The 14,260-nt window shown below is 39.2% G+C and overlaps 1 non-coding gene across 1 annotated transcript; it reads left to right on the top strand.

The window, feature by feature from the left end:
- Positions 1-747: 747 nt before the first annotated feature.
- On the top strand, positions 748-851 carry LOC117999103. Its single transcript, XR_004676216.1, has one exon. It is a non-coding gene; the product is annotated as a small nucleolar RNA U13 (small nucleolar RNA).
- Positions 852-14,260: the final 13,409 nt, after the last annotated feature.

The following is a 14,260-nucleotide window of genomic DNA, read 5'->3' as shown; positions in this document are numbered from 1 at the left end:
TTTAATCACATGGATAAATCTCACACACATTGAGTGAAAGAAACCAGATATAAAATAGTATATTCCGTATAATTCCATTTATGGAAAGGTAAAAAAAAAATAGGCAAAACTAACCTATATTGATAGAGGTAAGCATAGTGATTAAGAGGTGGTGTAAGGGAGAGTTCTGGGGTCTGGTAATATTGAGTTTTTTGATCTGGGAGCTAAGTACATGGATGTTCTCATTTTGTAAAATTCCACTGAGGTGTATTATGTGTAATATTTTAATTTAAAAAATTACAAACACAAATTTCCTAGACCCAAAGCATATGAAATCATCTTATGATAGAAATTAAGTATGAATTGTCTGCTCCTTTTTACCTCCTTCCCCTAAGTAGTAAATGAGAAAAGAAGAAATTCACTATGTTTTCCATAAAAGCAAGCATCCCACCTGAAACCAGGCCCTACCTAAAGGTGTGTGGGTGGGGAAATCTTAACCTTTGCATGCAGATTAAAGTGTTAATATAGATTGATTCATATATTGGACAAGACATTCTAATTACTGAATTGAAAATAGACTGGCCTCTTATGATGATGTTTGGACTTCCAATTATCTAAGAGAGATCAGAAAAGTCAAACTTGAGTTTTATTCAGGAGGATGGAATAAACCTTGCCCACTGAATACATTTTAAAGGGACCATGAGAAACAACATATAGGTGCATTTTTATTACATCTCACTATTTTGCTTGTTTAATATACTGCTACAAATCCTTTTGTAGTTCATAAGCATGATGATTCAGTGTTCGCACTGTTGTGTGACTTTTGCCTCCCTCAAACCTTGTTGTGACATTGGCACATTACCTGTCTGACATGAAAAAAAAAAACACTTATAGTGCTCACTACCAATGCAAAAATAGGCTTTTGGATTTAAAAAATAGGAAATTAGTAAGAGAAAGAGAATTTCTTAATGTAAAAATAATTTCTAATACGTAATCAGTCAAAATTATATTTAAAGGGAGTAAATGTAAGAATTATTTCACATTAGGGGTGCCTGAGTGGCTCAGTCGGTTAAGCGTCTGCCTTCAGCTCAGGTCATGATCTCAGAGCCCTGGGATCAAGCCCTGCATCGGGCTCCCTGCTCAACGGGGAGTCCGCTTTTCCCTCTGCCTCTCCTCCTCCTTGTATTCTCCCCCCCTCAAATAAATAAAATCTTAAAAAAAAAAGAATTATTTCACATTAATGTCATAAATAATATAAATGTTGTTGTCCCTTTTATTCAGAAATTTTCTGAGAATTTGGGGCGCCTGGGTGGCTCAGTCGTTAAGCGCTTGCCTTCGGCTCAGGTCATGATCCCAGGATCCTGGGATCCAGCCCCACATCGGGCTCCCTGCTCAGTGGGAAGCCTGCTTCTCCCTCCCCCACTCTCCCTGCTTGTGTTCCCTCTCTCGCTGTGTCTCTCTCTGTCAAATAAATAAATAAAATCTTTAAAAAATTTAAAAAAAAAAGAAATTTTCTGAGAATTCTATCCAATGTAGTAAACAAGGTAACACAAGTGAGTTATAACCATCAAGACTGAAGAGAAAATATTGTCTGGGGTGCCTGGCTGGCTTAGGTGGTAGAGCACGTGACTCTTGATTTTGGGGTTGTGAGTTCAAGCCCCACATTGGGTACAGAGCCGAGTTTTAAAAAATTGCCATTATTCAGAGGCAATATAATTATTACCAAAATATTCCAAGAGAATGAACTAAATGGATATTAGCATTAATTTTGAACTATCTTAAGGTAACTATAAGAGGAATATATTAAAAGTTAATAGTTTTTCCATATATATTATATTTATATATTCATATGATTATGATGCATGATATATGATCTATACATATATAGATCATACATATAACTGTTATATTTATATATTCATATGATTATATTTATATGATGAATATATTAATCACTTGAATATAAAATATAATATATAAATACAATATATTTATAAAATAGGCAAAACTAACCTGTTTGATAGAGGTCAGGATAGTGATTGAATTTAGAGTAAAAGTCATGATTGAGAGGTGGTACAGTTAGAGGATGTAATGGGGGGCGGAATCCCATTTACAACAGTGAAAAACCAAGCCAAACAAAAATAAACCTTTAAAACCCAAGTAATAAACTTAATAAGAATTTAAAAGATTCATAGGACAAGAAATATTAAGGTTTATTGAAGTACATAAAAGAGAGTCTAGGCTAAATGGAGAGATATGACATCTTCCTGGATGGGAAGACTCAATGTCATAAAAATGTCAATTATCCCCTAAGTAATCTATACATTTCATGTACCTCTTTGATAAATGAATTCTAAAGTTCCCCCTGAATGGTTTCCCGTCTCATTTAGAGAAAAGGTCCTATACAACCTATTTCCCTCCTATTGCCTTTTATTCACATATCCCACCTCTCTGCTGTTTACTCTCTTCTTCTTCTTTTTTTTTTTAATTTATTTGAGAGGGAGAGAGCACTTGAGCATGAGTGGAAGTGAAGGGGCAGCAGGAGAGGGAGAAGCAGACTCCCCACTGAGCAGGGAGCCCAACTTGGGGCTTGATCCCAGTACTGTGAGATCATGACTGAGCCGAAAGCGGACGCTCAACTGACTGAGCCACCCCGGCGTCCCTGTTCACTCTCTGCTTTAGCCATATTGGCTTGCTTGTCATTTCTTCAACATGCCCTGCAAGCTCCTGCTTTACACTCTTTGCAATTGCTATTCCTTCTTTCTGGAATGCTCTTTCCCTAAACAGCTATATGCTTGCTCTCTCACCACCTACGGGTCTTTGATCAAATGTCATCCATTCAGGGAGGCCTTCCTTGATTACCTAATCTAAAATTGGAATAACAGCATCTACCCATCACCCACATGTACTTCCCTTCCCACTTCCTTGGCTTTTTTTTTTTTTTTTTTTCATAGCACTTAAGCCTATCTGGCATGCAGTATATTTTTTTACTTACTTGTTTATTGCCGGTATCAAGTGTTGACTTCCTCTAACACACACACACACACACAACCTTTTTTGTTAATCAAAAAAACTAAATTTACTTTTGTTTAAGGGAAAACATCATGACAGAGTCTAAGGAGTGCCTCAAAATGAGGAAACTGGGGAAAGGTAAAAGACACTTAGCGCCTGGATGATTTTAAGGCAGGTCTTGCAAGGGAATGAGCAGAATTTATGATACAATAGTTTTGGATCAGTGGGCTCAGTGAAACAAGAATCTTAAAATGAGGTTTTTTTTTTAAAAAGATTTTATTTATTTATTTGAGAGGAGACAGCAGGGGGCGGGGGGCGCCCACAGGGCATGGAGGGGAGGGGCAAAGGGAGAGGGAGAAGCAGACTCCCTGCTGAGCAGGGAGCCAGACACAGCTCCATCCCCAGACCCTGAGATCATGACCTAAGCCAAAGGCAGATGATTAACCAACTGATTAAGGTTCCCCTTAAAGTGAGTCTTGATGGGCTAGCAGTTTTGATAAGTAAGCTTTTTAGTCAATTCGCATTATATTCCCCAACCAGCAGCTAATATTTTACTTTGTTATTACTTAACACAGGGACTTGAGAATTTATGTTAGATTAAATTCCCAGTTTCCCCTTTTATCATTCTGCAGGCTAATTGGCAAGACCACTTATCACTTGGGGACATCATCAGTCCAGATCTACACCATGTTTGAGGATGTGGTTGAGTGTGTTTTCTGAGGTAGTCATTCCAACCTCCACGAGTGTCAACTTTTCTTGTTCTTCTTGGTAGAAGATCATCAGGATGCACAATGACTGCACAGCAGCATTTAAGATTCTGGAGTTCTCCGTTTGTACATTGCAACACAAACCAATGCCAATCTGATTTGGGTAAACATACCCAAACTAAATTAAGAAAACAGATTCCATTGCAACTATAAAGAGTGCACAGAACCAGATATTGGGTATTATATAAATTATTTCATTTCATGATACCTTTATTTGTTTTTCAGATCTTTTTAGTGATATAAAGGACCCCAGAGAAATCTGCAAAAATGTAAGTACAATATTATTTCCCTCACACAGTACATGGTCTCCTTTAAGAAGAGAATATTATGTCTAATGACTGTTTTGAGCTATCATCTACCTAATTTCGTGAAAGTCTTAGGGGAGAAGTTCCATGGCCTTAGACACATTATTTAGTTTTACTACTTTCTGAATCATAGCATGTAGGATTACTCCTATTTTTTTTAGGTGTTTTGGAAAGCATAAAATGAAAAGTTTTGGGTATAGAAGAAGGCAGTCCAAAAAAAATTCGCTTTGGTTTTCAGTTTTGAACTCAAATCACAGACCAGTTTTGCTCCTTGTTGAATTAAATTATTTAAATAAATTTTTGTTCTGGGAAGGGGAATCTGTGAGCTAAAGTAAATCCTGGGTGATACAGGGCCTCTCCTGAAAGCAGGCATCAATGAACAAAGATAACATCTCTGTCCAATCTGTTGGTTGCCATCAGTTCACCAGTTGCCTTTTGGGTAAGATCTGTAAGAGTGGAACAGTCTTTAAAGGTATACCATCTCTTTTGGAATCCTCCTCAAGCTCTATTCTACTGGCTGCAAAGGCTAGCTCCTACAAAAGTTTCCTACAGTGAGTTTGTCAACATGCAAATTTTGAGAGCACGGCTCTTCACAAGCTGCCTTCACTTCAGATACCAGCCACAGGATTGGCGGTCTCCAGGGTGACTCTCACTTCTCACCAGTTGGCTACAATTTGAGGGGCTCCCATGACTACCTTCGGGTTTGGTAATTTCCTAATTATCTGTGGGAGACTCACAGAACGCACTAATAGTCCTCACTAATACTTACGATTGCAGTTTTGTTATGGCAAAGGGCTATAACAGAGAAGAGATGCATAGGGTGAAATCTGGGAGAATTTCAAGTATGAAGCTTCTATCATTCTCAGGTATATGTTACCCTTCCAGCATTAAAGTGTGAAAATACTCAGAGTATTGCTAACCAGGGAACTTCAGCTGAACTTCAGGGTCCAAAGTTTCTATTGAAGTTTTATTACATAGGCATGGCTGATTGAATCATTGCCTGTGTGATTGAGCTCAGTCTCCAGGCTTCCTTTCTTTCCCAGATTTCAGGATGATATCACCTGACTCAACCCCTCAATCCTGTAATCACATGGCATGGCCATCCCCCCATCTGAGTCACCTCAGCTATCAGGTGTGGTCTGAGGGGTCCACCATGAATAACAAAGATACTCTATCACTCAGGAAATTAAAAGGATTTAGAGATTATCTCCTAGGAACTAAGGCCAAAGGCTAGCCAAATTATTTATTACACAGTCCCCAAGTATTGTGTCTTTGGAGGGGAATATGATAAGGGATTTCTGGCTGTTTAACCTGTTGTGCTATTCTCAAAAAAAGTCACTTAGTGATTGAATTCAATTACCCAGGACATTAACTGATTTATTACAAGGAACTAATATAAATGAAAATGAGCGGCACCCAAAGGAAAGCAAATATAAATTCAAGAGTTGGCTTGATTTTGTGTTTTAGCCAAATCATAAGGAAAATATAGTTAAGCATTAGACTTTTACCAAGGAGTGACTAGGAATGCAAGAAGCATTACTGAGCATAGGGATCCCATAGATATCATAGTTAACAATCCAAAACCTTAAAGCAACCAGGAGGAAATAAAATGGGTTGGCAAATGAAGAACAAAAGCATGCCGACTGAAGGATGGCACTCCGTACTTCCATTCATCAGATTTAATTTCATGAGCCTTGGCTGGAAGCTATCTACTTCATGCAGTCATTTTATTGATCTCAAAGTCTTAGGTTGCAGCTGTATCTTCCTGATGTTGTAGATTCTGGTTAGTAAGTTTTCCAGTAATTTAACGGTGACTTAAATTTCTTTATTTGAGAGAAGTGGTTCTAAGAATCAACTCTAGATTTTTGCTGTAGTGTTTGTTGTTTACCGTAACGGATAAGGTCCTTTTCATCAAGGCTCAAAGGCTATATTTCTCTGAAGTCTCCTCCTCAAGATGAAATAATGTGGGAATAGAGGGAGTAGAATCCTTTCTTGAAGTTTAACAGAAAATTAATATAGAAGGATGTAGTCAATGATTATCCTTTGAATAGAAACGTATTATGAAGAGGAAGGAGACTCCAAGGTTTTTTGGTTTGTACCACAAAGGGTATTATGATGGTCCCTGATTGACAAAGGCATCAGAAGTTAAGAGCCTAGAAATAACATCTATTTGGAGATAGTTATTGTACTGGTCTTTGGACACGAACAAAAGTATGTTTCTAAGATATGTCAGTCAGGGACCAGTCAGGAGACAGAAACCACACCAGTTTTTTTGAACAGGGAAAATTAATACAAAGAATTATTAACGCGTAGGAGGTAGAGGTAAAAGAAGACTCTAAGGGATCCAGAATAGCAGGTACAAAAATGCAGGTACTACCTCTAGGCTGAGGAAAAAGGAGCAACACAGGAGCTAATGACTAGGAAAAGAGCCTCCTCCCACCTACCACTCCCTGAAGGCTGAGATTCAGGCCTCTTTAAAGAGGATGTGACTACCCCATATACAGCCACACAAACCTGCCAGGGGTGAAGAAACTTGCCAGATGGGTGTGTAGAAGTGGTCCACCATTGCTGGAGAGTATGGGCAGCCAGGGTCAGTCTGTAGAAGTATCTAGCTTTTGCCAGAGGATATAGGTGGAGTGGACCTTGACAAAGTTGCCTCAAGAAGAGAGAGCACAGACTGAAGGTACAGCTGGAGCTCCTCTATTGGTTTCCTGTGTTAAAGAATAATAATAGGGGGCGCCTGGTGGGTCAGATGGTTAAGCATCTGCCTTCGGCTCAGGTCATGATCCCAAGGTCCTGGGATCGAGTTCCACATGGAGCCCCACGCTGGGCTCCCTGCTCAGTGGGGAGTCTGCTTCTCCCTTTCCCTCTGCTCCTACCCCCACTCATGCTCTCTCTCTCTCTGTATCTCAAAAAAAATAAATAAAATCTTAAAAAAAAAAAAGAATAATAATAGAAGTCTAGAGCCTTAAAAAAAAGTGCCTTCCAGCAGCTGTGGCCATGCAATGTCACTCCATTGCCCTCTGCTGATCAATCATAATGTCTCATCTGCTGGCAAAGGAGAAGTGATTGCAGGGTCCAGGACTAGTATCATAAATCAGGGCAAAAAAGTGCAGATTTGGAGCATAGCAATAATGTTAAACTGACACCTGATACAGAAAATATTCAGTCATTGAAAAATACCAATAATTTTATTTTTATCCTAATTTCAATAGAGTTCTCATAACACTGTCTTTTTTTTTTTAAGATTTTATTTATTTTATCTGTCAGAGAATGAGAGAGAGAGAGCTCACAAGCAGGGGGAGTGGCAGGCAGAGGGAGAGGGAGAAGCAGGCTCCCTGCTGAGCAAGGAGCCTGATGTGGGGCTCCATTCCAGGACCCTGGGATCATGACCTGAGTCAAAGGCAGGTGCCCAACCGACTGAGCCACCCAGGTGCCCCAATAATGTTTTAAGTTAAAAAATAAAATTTGGAGAGTGTCAAACAAGCCTAATTGTTTCTACTATATTTCTTTTCTTTTTCTTTGTTTTTTTTTAAGGATTTTATTTATTTATTTGTCAGAGAGAGAGAGAGCACAAGCAGGGGGAGTGGCAGGCAGAGGGAGAGGGAGAAGCAGGCTCCCCACTGAGCAGGGAGCCTGATGCGGGACTCAATCCCAGGCCCCTGGGATCATGACCCGAGCCGAAGGCAGATGCTTAACCGAGTGAGCCACCCAGGTGTCCCTCTAACTATCTTTCTTGCATAAGTTGAGGGACTGAGTCTTTGGCTGAACTGGTTGCTATTCCAGTAAACTCAAAGAAAGTTGTGATTCATAAGAAAGCTTAACAATCTGATTATTCTGAATTTGGGAACTGAATCTGGGACAAAATCAAGAAAAGTTGTCAAAGGAGATAAGAAACAAACTTAAGTCATTTTATTAAAAGACAAGGAATAGTTGTAGGTAATAAATAGGAAACACACAACAATAGGTAATAATGTTAGTAGGAACTTAACTTTTTTTTAACTTCTTGTCAAAATGATTCAGAAGTATGCCAAAAGTCTAGAGAATTAATTGAACATTTTAGGAATGAACAATAACTCTTGCTTATCCAAGCCAGAATGACTAGGTTGTTTTACAGAAAAAATGCAGATTCTAATTTTACTTTTTGTTTTCCAACCATAATTTTTTTTAAAGATTTTATTTATTTATTTATTTTAGTGCACACACACGGGAGAGAGAGAGAGAGATGGAAAGAGAAAAAGAGAGAGAGAGAGAGAAATAGTATGTGAGCAGGGGGAGAAGGAGAGGAGGAGGGAGAGGGAGAAAATGTCAAGCCGACTCTGCGCTGATCATGGAGCTCAACTTGGGGCTGGACACAGGGCTTGATCTCACGACCCTGAGATCATGACCTGAGCTGAAACCAAGAATCAGATGCTTAACCGACTGAGCCACCCAGGTGCCCCTCCAACCATATGATTACAGTAAAGAATACATAAGCCCTTAAATTTATCTTTTATTACCTTTTTAATCTTAAACCTTTATCTTTATATACTTTTCTATATGTGCATTTAGGCATACACATGTATATATAATATGCATAATATATGAATATGCCAATAGGTGACTAAATTAAGGCATTGAAGTAGTTTTAAAATATATTTAACACTATCACTATTAAATAAAACAATATATATATTATGTTGAGTATAACACCTTTTTTCTTTTTTTAATTTTTTTTTATTAAGTAAACTCTACCCCCAAAATGGGGCTTGAACTCACGACCTTGAGATCAAGAGTCCCATGCTTTACTGATGGAGCCAGCCAAGTGCCTCAAGTTTAACATCTTTATATACTGCAACAATATCCTTAAGAAGCAAATAGGCATACCGTATTTATGGTTTTGATTGCATATTCCTATTTCTATTTAATAATTCTCATTATTACAAACATAACCAGAGTAATCAATTTTGAACTTTTCAAACAGAAAAGAAATTAGAAAGGAGGAAACCAAAACCTATCTTGCTTATTTTTTCCATGGAGCATTTATTATACTACTTTAATATATTTTGAGATGGGAGAATAATACATATACACACAAGTATGTGTGTATATACAAATATAAAAATTTTAAAACATTTGCACATCGTGCTAATCTATCGTCATTATGTATATAAAAACAAGGAGCAAGAGTAATTTAGAATTATGTTTAGTGTTCATGTTCGTTTGTTTACATAAAAATTATTTGGAATACCACAGTATATTTGTTAATTATATTATTTAAATATGAATTTAAGGTCTTGAAGTTGACAAAAATCTGTAAATTACAATTTATGTTAACCCATTGCATCCTTAACACGTGTCGTATTATAAGAATCCATGAGATGAAATCCTTTAAAAATATCCATTATTAGTGGGGCTTTACTAAGTTTAATGCGGACGAATTTGAAGACATTGTGGCTGAAAAGCGGCCTATCCCAGATGGCTGTGGGGTCACATCTATCCCTAATCAGGCCCCTTGGACAAATGGAGGGCTCTGCACTCATGAGAACCTTGGCACTGCCCCCCCCATTCATGCCCACCAATAAATCCTACTTTCTGTCAAAAAAAAATCCATTATTGCAATTTCATTGGCTAAATGCAATTTTATATATGTAATCTTAAGCCATCTGTGGAAATAATAACTTGCTGGACTCATAGAATTAACCTAGAAATTTAAAAAGTTTAAATCGTAAGAGACTAAGCCCAAGTCATGTGTTTAAAAAACTATATAGGGCTAATGTTTTTATTTTGTGAGAAAGTCAGGAAGAAGACATAAAGGTGTTTCAAGCTAAAGTTTTATCACTGTGATATGTCTAAAGAATTGTCTATTTTTAGTAATATTACACAGACTTTTAATAATTAGAAATAAATCTCTGTATATATAAAACATTATTTATTTATTTATTTATTTATTCCTTTATTTATTTTTTAAGTAGGCTCCACACCCAGCATGCAAAATATATGCACACAAGCTCCCCAATGCAGGGCTTTAACTCATGACCCTGAGATCAAGACCTGAGTAGAGATCAAGAGTTGGATGCTTAACCAACTGAGCCACCCAGTGCCCCTAAAACATTTTTTTTAAAGATTTTATTTATTTATGGGGCGCCTGGGTGGCTCACGTGGTTGAGCGTCTGCCTTCGGCTCAGGTCATGATCCCAGGGTCCTGGGATCGAGTCCCGCATCGGGCTCCCTGCTCCTTGGGAGCCTGCTTCTCCCTCTGCCTCTCTCTCTCTGTCTCTCATGAATAAATAAATAAAAAATCTTAAAAAAAGAAAAAGATTTTATTTATTTATTTGAGAAAGGCAGGGATAGTGACAGAGAGCATGAGTGGGGAGGAGAGGGAGAAGCAGGCTCCCTGCCGAGCAGGGAGCCCCATGTGGGGCTCGATCTCAGGACCCTGGGATCACGACCTGAGTCGAAGTCAGACGCTTAACCGACTGAGCCACCCAGGTGCCCCAACAATATATTTCTTTATAGGATGCTACCTGACCTACAAAGACTTGGCTATGGCTTTATAATATTCATCTGAAGGAGGTGCCAAGTGCTATGGGGATTCATCTTCCCCTTGTGGGCTTTCCCATGTGGAGGTCTGTTTCTCTCCCCTCTCTGGGCCCGCAATTCCCTCGCATGGATGGCCTGCGAGTCCCTTAGCTCCCCATCACATGTCTGCCCTTCCTACCCTCTTTGATGTAGCCTCTTTTCTACATTTAGTTGTGCAATTTGTTCCAGCAGTCTTTGGGTTGTTTTATGGGTTATTTACACTCATGTAAATGTTATGCAGTTTCATTCGTGGGAGGAGGTGAGCTTAGTTTCTCCCACTCTGCCATCTTCCCCAAAGTCTTCATGGCAAGGTTATGAATTAAATTCTCAGGCCTGGCAAATTCTCTGCTCTAATTTCTGATGGCAGTGGTGTAAGAGTGGTTTCACGCTTCCCGGGACACAAGATACAAATGGCATTTCTAGATGTTACTGAACTTCATTAATGATCAGATAAATGCAAGAATATTAGAACAATGAGGTGTCAGGACACCTGGGTGGCTCAGTCAGTTGGGTGTCTGCCTTTGGCTCAGGTCATGATCCCAGGGTCCTGGGATCAAGTCCCGCTTTGGGCTCCCTGCTCCGCGGGAAGCCTGCTTCTCCCTCTGCCCCTCCCCGCCGCTTGTACGCTCTATCTCTTGAGCTCTCTCTCTTTCTCTCTGACAAATAAATAAACAAAATCTTAAAAAAAAAAAAAAAAAAAGATCAATGAGGTGTCACTTTTTGCCTATCAGATTGGAAAATTTTCAATACTGCAAAAACATCCAGTGCTGGCAAGGGCCGAGGAAAGCAGACATTCCCTCACCATGTTGTTATTTCTTTAAATTGATACACTCTTCCTAGAAGGCAACCTGGTACTCTGTATAAAAAATTTAAATATGCTGTCAAAGGTTGACTCCTCAAAAGCTCATCACAAAAACTGTTGCTGAAGCGAAGTTAAGTTTACTAAATTTGCTGCAGTAAGGGAGAATGCCACTTGACTGAGCCTTAGTGGTATCTCAAAAGGGAAAATTAGGGCCAGTTATTTTTAGGATTTTAACGCTTGGGCTGAATAACTGTGGGGAAGGAAGCAAGTCAGGGAAATGATTGGAAATGAGCAGAGTTTATGATACAATAGCCTTAGCTTGGTGGGCATAGCAGGGCAATGGTCTTGATGCATTTTTAAAGTAAACTGTTAGTCTTTGTGAGCAATCTATTTAACAAACTCAGTTTTATCTTCCAGGAACAAGTACTAACTGGAGCAAGCAACCAAGTTATTTTTGCTTGGTTTCAGAATTATTTAACAGAAGTCCAGGAAGGTAGTGTCTAGTCCCAGTATTATTCAACATAGGGACAGATAATTATATTGTTTTCAGTTTCAAAGCTTATTCTTTTCTGGGCACCTGGCTGCCTCAGTTAGAAGATCATATGACTCTCAGGGTCGTGAGTTTGAGCCCCGTATTGGGTGTTGATTATTACTAAAAAAATAAACTTAAAAATAAAAGCTTATTCTTTTATCTAGCAATTTCTATTCTAGGAATTTATAATATGACTTTATTTTCTTTTATTTTTTAAAAGGTTTTATTTATTTATTTGACAGAGAGAGAGAGAGAGAGCGAGCACAAGCAGGGGGAGTAGCAGACAGAGAGCTGAGCAGGGAGCCTGATGAGGGCCTTGATCCCAGGACCCTGGGATCATGACTTGAGCAGAAGGCCCACGCTTAATGACTGAACCACCCAGGTGCCCCTATAATATGACTTTAAAAGACAAATATGCAAAGTATATCTACAGAGACAGGTTTTTTTTTTTTTTTTTAAGAAAAGGAACAAGTCAGAAACGACCTAGATGACCAGATAAGTAAATTACAGGCATTCACAAAATAGATTACAATGCAGCTATTAAAAATGTATCTTTGGGGCATCTGGGTAACTCAGTCAGTTAAGCATCTGACTCTTGATTTCAGCTCAGGTCATGATCTCAGGTTTGTGAGATAGAGCCCTGAGTTGGGCTCTGTCCTGGTCATGGAGACTGTTTAAGATTCTCCCCCTCCCTCTGTGCTCCACCATCCCCACGCCCCCCTCCAATCCCCAGAATCACGCTCTCACTCTCTCTCTAAAAAAAAAAAAAAAAAAAAAAAGGAAAAGACAAGCTGGAAAGGCAGGTACAGACAAGACTAGGGGCACTTGATTCATGGGGGAGAGGGGAGGGGGTTAAGTCTGGGTTTTATGCAGTAGGGACTGAAGAGCCATTAAAAGAATTGATTGATAGGGTAACATAATCTGAGTTACTCTGAGTTATTATGTGAAAATTACATATATATGTATATAAAGCTCTCATTTTCCTCCAATGGACTTTTGTTCAAAACAACTCCTTCCAAAATTCTCCTTTCCTCTCCTTTTGTTCTCTGGACTTGCCTATGGTTCACCATAGCTGGCATGTCCCAAATTGCAATTCCTCTGCTATTTCTGAATAAATTCGTTTGCTGCTTGATAACCTTTGTTGTTTAATTTTTAAGGTCGACAATGCTTTGGAAGGATCATCCATCATAGCACACAGAATGGGGACTGAAGCAGCAAAGGACCAGAGCCTCTGAGAGCAGCAATTACGGCAAGGCCTTGCAGTAATAAGAATTGATACCAAAGCAGCATAATAATCAAGCACCTGGTGTTTGGACCTTCTGAGGGAGGTTACTGAAGGGTCGAAAGGACGTGGCTCATCTGGCGATTAAAAAACCCTGAGGCTCGGTCATGGTTCCAGGGTCCTGGGATCGAGTCCCGCATCGGGGTCCCTGCTCAGTGGGAAGCCTGCTTCTCCCTCTCCCGCTCCCCCTGCTTGTGTTCCTGCTCTCGCTGTCTCTGTCTCTGTCAAATAAATAACTAAAATCTTTAAAAAAACAAAACAAAACAACAGCAACAAAAAACCCTGAGGCTCACATGCATAAAATCAGCTCATAACACTCCCCTAGTGTCAGAAAGGTACACATGTGCCCTTAGGAGGCCTGCTTTTGATTTTTATTTTCTATTTTTGATCTTTTCCGTTCATATTTGCCAGCTTAACAATGCCCTAGATGTTTAGTTGTCAACTTATAAAAATGTTGAGAATTTGCACAGAAAGGGGAAGAGAGAGACTTGCATCGGCCACGGAGCAGGTTCTGATCACAAGTGTCAGGATACAAAGCAGTAAAGAAACAAATCATCAAGATGTTTAGTAGTAGGTATAGTAACAGGACAGGAGAGTTGAAAAAAGTAAGTAGGACTTAGTGATTCTTAGATGTAGGAATTGAGAGCTGGAGGGTGCCTGGGTGGCTCAGTTGGTTAAGCGACTGCCTTTGGCTCAGGTCATGATCCTGGAGTCCCGGGATCGAATCCCGCATTGGGCTCCCTGCTCAGCAGGGAGTCTGCTTCTCCCTCCGACCCTTCCCCCTCTCATGCTCTCTCTCTATCTCATTCTCTCTCTCAAATAAATAAATAAAATCTTAAAAAAAAAAAAAGGAATTGAGAGCTTGAGAGGGAAGAAAGATTCTCTGAGTTTTTTTTTTCATCTGGGTGTCTGAGATTAGTTTTATAAATTGGTGGAGGAGCAGTTGGGGGACTCCCGTTAAGAAGTTAAGAAAGATAATGTTTAGATATGTTGAATTCAGTATTACCACACATTAAAGTG

This window comes from Mirounga leonina, unplaced genomic scaffold (assembly GCF_011800145.1).
Source record: "Mirounga leonina isolate KUSES-001 unplaced genomic scaffold, KU_Mleo_1.0 Mir_447, whole genome shotgun sequence".
NCBI classification, from domain to species: domain Eukaryota; kingdom Metazoa; phylum Chordata; class Mammalia; order Carnivora; family Phocidae; genus Mirounga; species Mirounga leonina.
The sequence above is the reverse complement of the archived record's forward strand: the minus strand, read 5'-3'. Positions and strand labels throughout refer to the sequence as shown.